The sequence below is a fragment of the Magnolia sinica genome, chromosome 4, assembly GCF_029962835.1.
Source record: "Magnolia sinica isolate HGM2019 chromosome 4, MsV1, whole genome shotgun sequence".
Classification (NCBI taxonomy): Eukaryota; Viridiplantae; Streptophyta; class Magnoliopsida; order Magnoliales; family Magnoliaceae; genus Magnolia; species Magnolia sinica.
Window position 1 is genome coordinate 64,420,956 of NC_080576.1, and position 7,803 is coordinate 64,428,758.

Here is a 7,803-nt window from a genome sequence, read left to right on the forward strand (position 1 = left end):
CCTTCTTATATGGTCTTTACAGAAAATGCAGAAAATATGGATATCAAGCCAGGAGTGATCCAACTCCTTCCAAAGTTCCTTGGACTTGAATCTGAAAGTTCATATCTGCACTTGAAAGAGTTTGATGAGATTATAATTACTTTATACTTTCCTAATGTGTCTAAGGACACGGTCAGGCTGAAACTCTTTCCTTTCTCCTTAAAAGAAAAAAGCTAAGACGCGGTTGCACACACTACGTTCATGATCTATTGGCACATGGAATAACATGATAAGGGAGTTCATAAAGAAATTTTTTCCATATCATAGGACGAACACCATCAGGAAGTTAATCATGAACTTCGCCCAAAAGGAAGATGAAACATTCTTCTAATGTTGGGAGCGGTTCAAGGATCTAGTCAGTTTATGCCCACAACACAGTTTTGAAATGTGGCGCATAACAAATTCTTTCATGAAGGACTGAAATCTTCTATGCGCCAATGCATTGAGACAATGTGCAATGGGGAATTCCTGAACAAAAATGTCGATGATGTGTGGGATTACTTTGACAAACTTGTTGAAACTACACAATCATAGGACATCTCCCCAAGACCTAGCACCACATCTAAGCCTATTTAACCAAATGAGAGGGGTGGAATATATTTGTTGAAAGAGGACGACGATATAAATGCTAAAGTGACCGATCTCGCAAGGAAGCTCGAGGCCATGAAACTTAAGAAGGATAAGGCTAAGGAAATTATTTGTGGTATTTGTGGTTGCATATACACACAACTGAAAATTGTCTAACAATACCTGCTTTTCAAGAAGTATTGAATGAGTAATTAAATGTCATAAATAACTACCAGAGGCCTTTCAAAGGAACCTCCTCCAATACATATAACTCCAACTGGAGAAATCATCCAAATTTCAGCTGGAGGAATGGACAAACTACTACTTCTCAAGGGATCCTTGACCAATTTGTGGAATAAAGGAAACCACAAGAGGACCTGGTTCTAAAACATATTCAAGACCAAGAGCTATTCGATCAGGACATCAAATCTGCATTGGGAACGCTTGCGTCTTCCATTCAAAAGATAGAGTCACACTTAATGATTGGGGAGATAGGGATGCTTCCAGCCCAACCTCTCCCCATTCCAAAACCACAATACGAGATTAGTGGCTCAGCTCTTCAAATCAACTGGCACAAGCCAAGTCTATCACCACTCTTAAGAGTGGGAAAACAGTTGACAAATCTATTTTGGTAAGGGCTGAAAAGCCTAAGGACCTGGAAGTAGATGAGATGGATAGACCAAGCAGTGCTCCACATGAGATAGAGCCGAAACTTCAAAGCAAACCAGTTGCACCATTCCCCCAATGATTGATAACACCAAAACCTCTTTCTAACTCTCAGGACATTTTAAAAGTGCTTAAGCAAGTGAAGGTCAATATTTCTCTACTGGATGTCATAAAACAGATTCCTTCATATGCTAAATTTTTGAAAGATCTATGTACGACCACGAGCAGGCAAAACATCAAAAAGAAAATATTTTTGATAGAAAAAGTGAGTGCCATCCTAAAGCAAGATGTGCCAAAGAAATATAAAGATCCTGGTAGCCCAACCATCGCTTGTGTAATTAGGAATTACTGGATTAAACACACACTTCTTGACTTAGGAGCGAGCATAAATCTGATCCCTTACTCGGTCTACGAACAATTGGGTCTAGGTGAATTAAAACTTACCTGGACCACATTACAACTTGTTGATCATTTAGTTTGTGTACTGAGAGGGATAATTGAGGATGTGTTAGTCCAGGTTGACAAATTACTACCCAGTGGATTTTATCGTCATGGATACCCAAACCATCATGGACATGAGCACTATAATTCCCGTCATCCTTGGTCACTCATTCCTTGATATATCAAATGCAATCATTAATTATAGGAATGGAGTCATGAATCTATCTTTCAAAAATATGACATTGGATCTCAATATATTTTTCAATATGAGCAAACAGGCAGAGGATGACAATGATACCCATGATATTAACATGATTGATTATTTTCTGGAGGATAGAACTCTGATGACCTTATCCTCTGACCTTCTAGAGATATGCTTAGCCCACTCCCATGTTTAGAGGTTGATATGATTAGGAAGACGGGTGTCATGCTTGATACTGTGCCGGTATTTGAAGTTAATCGGTGGAGGCCACAATTTAAAGAATTACCCAAACTGATGTATTGCCTCTACCGTTTAACCTCAAAGCCCAAAGCTTGACCTAAAACCTTTACCCTATGATTTGAAATATGAATATTTAGGTCAAGATGAGACATACCTGGTGGTGATTTCTTCCCACCTTAAGCAAGAACAGGAGAGTATGCTTATCTCTACTCTCATTGAGCATAAATGAGCCCTTGGATGGTTGGTTACGGACCTTGAGGGAATCGACCCTTTGATTTGTACTTACTGCATTCATCTTGAAGATAATGCGAAGACCTACAACCACAACGTAGATTAAATCCAAACATGAAGAAAGTGGTTAAGGTTGAGGTTCTTAAGCTATTAAATGTAGGTATCATATCACACCCCAAACTTGAAAACCGGGCTCATAAAATTTTTGATCGCTGAATCTGGTGCCAACAGCCTCTGTAGTACCCCATCTCGGCTTCTAGTGTCCATATGCTAGTTTTTCGATCCTGGGATCTTACAAGGAGGATTTTTAATGTATATTTGTTTCATAACAAGCATAACCACAAGTTTACCCAAATCACAAAGATAACATCATCATCACATATCCACTAATATGAACAGTTGAATATAGTGCTGAAAGGGAAATATACATATATCGAAAATCAAAGCTCCATAAGACCGCTGCACGCTCCAAGCTTAACTTGCTGCAACCTAATGCCACCTGAACACATCTATCGTGCATAAACTTATAAAAATCTTAGAGGGTGGTGTAAGTGTGTACCCAAGGTAAGTGTCAAGTATGCAATATCAGAGCAATGCGGAAACATAGTAAGTCAAATATCATATACTAAGGATGCAATATAATATGCAAATCTTGGCAACTCCATAATACCATCAACCTTATTCAGGCTGTGCAATACAGAAGAATAGTAAACCAAATGTTATATATTGAGGATGCAATGCAATATATGGTACAAATGAAATGACTAAGCTGGAGTGTGAAGTCGGGTTGATAATACGTAGTATCACAGGCTATGGGGTCCACAAGGGACTTCTTTCCAAACTAGTCTCATACCTAAATTTACATAGTCAGACATAATGTGGTAAACTCCTGATCTCAGGTTAGTCACGTGCCCCAACTGAAATCCTAGCCATTACGAAGGTACACATAACAATTAGTTGCGCCCCACCAGCCCGAGTGGATAGTGAATGAATTAATGAATGGATAAAATGTTGAGTATGCAACTCCTACTCAATAAGTCCACATATCAATCTGTATATCTCTGGGATCACCGGGTTCTAATACACTCCACAATGGCTACCGCCTCCCTAGCCGCACAACCAGCTAGTAGAAAAGACCTCACTATCTGCCTAGCCAGTAGTTTGCCAATACCTACCCAGCTCGTCGATAGCAAACCCATTTACGACCTGGTCATACTCAGCCTAGCTTACAACCCCCTCACTTAGGCGGATAATGCTACACCCCCTCCCAATCGACCATGACATAGTGGGAGATGCCGTCTACTAGTATTCGGCACTCGGGCGCTCATATATCCACTCAGTCTAGACATTAGAGTATCCTCCAGTACCAAGAGGATTCTAGGACTCTCACCCAAGGACGTCCTATGTGCCCATAGTGCTAGAACTAAATATTTTCGGTATCGCATCTGGCCATCCACGATATGAAGAAAATTGAACATTTGAATATAAATTGCATAATTCCTGACTAGTTGAATCTCTGGCTCGACCAGTCGAAGCTCTTCCTTGACTAGTTGAAGAAACTTCGACTCGAACTCTAACAACATGGACTTTTAAATTCATACAATCCTCGACCAATCGAAGGTGACCCTTGACTAGTCGAAGACTGTCCTCGACTAGACGAGGGTTACACAGATTTTGCATGGACTGCGTAAATTTGAGGCAGTTTCTGGACTTTTCTAACTCGGTGTGAAAGTTGGAGTTCCCCAACTATAAATAAAAGTCCCCAGGATGTTCCTAGGCATCTTCTACGGTTTAAGGAGTGGAACAAAAGCATGGAGAGCCGCCACTAAGAGCCTTTCTTCTTCTTTCATATTTTATTTTTATGCTTTTCTTAAGAGTTCTTAGTTCAATCATGTTTATGGTTGGCTAAACCTCTTAACTAGGGCTAAGAGGTGAAGCTTGTAGCGTGATTGGGATGTTTGCTTTGCTTTGAATATCTTCTTTTCTTAATTGGGATGTTTTTATTAAACCTTATGGATTCTAGTTCTTATTTAAGGAATATTTTTAGTTTTTAATGGTTTATTGTGACAAATTACAATAGATCTATAATTGCTTTGAATATCTTCTTTTCTTGATTTGAGATTGTGAATTTAGTAAGACTCGTTGTTCACCAACGTCCCTTGGGCATGGTAGGGTGATTGAATCATTCCTAATCTTCACAATTCTCCTATGATTGGTTGTGAGATTGGTATATCTTATTGTTTGTCATCATTTTTTGGACATGGTTGGATGATGGAATTACTTCCAATCCTCACAATTCTGATTCGTTGAGATTAGGTTCATGAGAAGTTTAGAGATTCAATTATCTCTCTTTTCCAATTAGATAGGATAAGACTCTAATTCCAGTTGGATTACCTGAATCAAGCAAGGTAGCATCCCAAAAGCTACAAGTGGATCCTTGGAACCCTAGTTCCAATCTTTAAATTTACAAGTTTTAATTAATTTAATCACAATTACTCTCTTAATTACTTCAGAATTAGATTCACATCTTCTCCTAGTTTTAGTTCTAGTTAAATTTAGAAAGTACAAGTTCAGTCCATGTGGATTCGACCTCGATCTCACCATGATTATTACTACATCGCAACCCTACACTTGGGGTTGTTAACACTTCCCACCTTGAGGAAGAATAAGAGTATGCACATCGCTACTCTCATTGAACATAAAGGAGCCCTTGGATGGTCGATTGTGGATCTTAAGGGAATTGACCCATTGATTTATACTCACTACATTCATCTTGAGGATAATATGAAGTCCTCCCGATAACCACAACGTAGAGGAAATCAAACATGAAGGAAGTGGTTAAAGCCGAGGTTCTTAAGTTATTGGATGTGGGTATCATACACCCTATATCAGATAATTAATAGGTGAGTTTAACTCAGGTGGTTCCCAAGAAGTCCGGAATCACCATCGTAACCAATGCCATCAATGAACTCATGCCAACTAAAGTCACTACTGGTTGGAGAATGTGCATTGACTATAGGAAGTTGAATACCATCATGAGGAAGGACCACTTTCCTTTGCCCTTCATTGATCAAATCTTAGGAAAGCTAGCTAGTCACTCTTACTATTGCTTCCTCGATGGGTATTCGGGCTACAATCAGATAGAGATAGCCCTTAAATATCCGGAAAAGACAACGTTCACATGTCCCTATGACACCTTTGCTTACAGAAGGATGCCATTCGGATTGTGTAATGCCCCTGTCACTTTTCAGCGATGCATGTTGAGTATTTTTTCTAATATGGTGGGGCAATATTTAGAGGTCTTCATGGACGATTTCTCTGTCTTTGGTCTATCCTTCAATGAATGTTTAGAAAATCTGAAAAATGTATTAAAGTGATGTGAGGAAAAGAATTTGGTATTAAATTAAGAGAAGTGCCACTTCATGGTTCGTAAAGGAATTATTCTTGGAGATATCTTCTTATTCAAGGGAATTGAGGTAGATAAGGCAAAATTTGATCTTATCTCTAACCTACCTCCACCTAAGAGCATAAGAGATGTGCAATCCTTCCTAGGACACGCTGGATTTTATAGAAGATTCATAAATGAATTTAGTCATCTCTCTCATCCTTTATGCAATCTACTTCAAAAGGATGTACCATACGAGTGGACTGACCAATGCTAGGAAGCTTTCATTAAGCTCAAGGGCATATTGACCACTGCACCTATCATGCAGCCACCCGATTGGAGCATTCTTTTTGAAAGTATGTGTGATGCGTCTGACTATACTATTGGGGTGGTTTTAAGCTAGAGAAAAGAAAAGAAGCCCTGCATCATTCATTATGCAAGTCGAACTCTAAATCCTAACTAAGTGAATACTCTACTACGGAGAAGGAACTGTTAGCCGTAGTATTCATTTTGAATAAATTTAAGTCCTACTTGATTGGATCTAAGATCATCATCTACACTAATCATGAGTCGTTCAAGTACCTTCTCTTTAAGAATGATGCTATGCCCCGCTTGATAAGATGGATCCTCCTATTCCAGGAATTTGATTTGGAAATAAAAGATAAAAAGGGAGTAGAAAACATAGTAGTTGACCATCTTTCAAGACTTGACCTCCCTCATTCCCTTGAGATGACACCTATAAACGACATGTTCCCTGATGAATAATTGTTTAAACTCTCCCAATTACCTTAGTTTGCTGACATTGGAAATTATCTTGTTACAGGTTTCATGCCAACTCATTGGATTACGCAGGATAGAAAAAAAATTTCACTGAAGTACATACGTTCTTATGGGACGACCTATATTTATTTAAATATTGCCCAGACCAAATTCTAAGGAGATGTGTACTAGACAATGAACACCAAAGTGTCATCTCCTTTTGTCACTCTTAAGCCTGTGGTGATCACTTTGCTACTAAAAAGACCATGGCCAAAATCCTTGAGTGCAGCTTCTATTGGCCCACTATGTTTAAGTACACTCATGAGTTCTGCAAAGCTTGTGAGCGTTGTCATAAATTGGGATCATTGTTATAAATGCTATCTTATCTAGCTCCTAGGTTTGTCAAATTTTGTAGTGCCAAAACCTCTTGGAATCTATATCTTTTTTAGCTATTATTATAAGATCAACTTCATGTCATCCTTGCCAATCTTGTCTACATTCAAGTACAACATCAAGAAGTTTAAGTACAAGATCAAGAGGTTTAAGAACAAGAAGTTCAAGTACAAGATCAAGAGGTTTAACTACTAGATCAAGTCTTCAAGCTTCAACTACTTTAAGAGAATGATATATGATGATTCAACCTCACAAGTAAGGTTTGTTCAACCCTAGATTGACCTTATGATAGGTCATACAATTTGCACTTATATCATAAGTCATTTGATAATTTAATAAGTCATTTTTCAACCAGTCCTAGTCATGGTTCGACTAGTCTAGACACTGGCCCGACCAATCCAAGAATTTTCTTGACCAGTCTAAGGTTGTTGTGGATTTTTCAGAATTTTCTGTTGGACCCTTGGCCAGTCCAGGAGATTGCTCAACAAGCCGAGTGAATAGTGCTCGACTAGTCATGCAGGCTCGACTAGTCTTGCAGGCTCGACTCAAAGTCCAGTAACATTTTTGAGTCCCACTCGACCAGTCGAGCAAACCACTCGACCGGTCGAGCAAGCCACTCAACCAGTCGAGTAGCGATCTTATCTTATCATGCTAGAAATTTTGAAATGTTGTTAGTCTTTCAACCAGTCGAGCTAACCACTAGGCTAGTCGAGTGAATAGTATTTTTGCTTATAAATTGAGGACGATTTTCAGAGTTTCATAACTCTTTCCAAAGATATTAAAGTCACAACTCTGAGAACTCAATCTCTATTATTGTGAAGCTATTGTGAGGTATTTATATATTATTTTCATAGCTTTTTTGGTTATTCAATTCTTTGAT

The 7,803-nt window shown here is 38.7% G+C and overlaps 1 non-coding gene across 1 annotated transcript; it reads right to left on the reverse strand.

The window, feature by feature from the left end:
- Window positions 1–313: 313 nt before the first annotated feature.
- Window positions 314–420, reverse strand: LOC131244938 (small nucleolar RNA R71). Its single transcript, XR_009170706.1, has one exon. It is a non-coding gene; the product is annotated as a small nucleolar RNA R71 (small nucleolar RNA).
- Window positions 421–7,803: the final 7,383 nt, after the last annotated feature.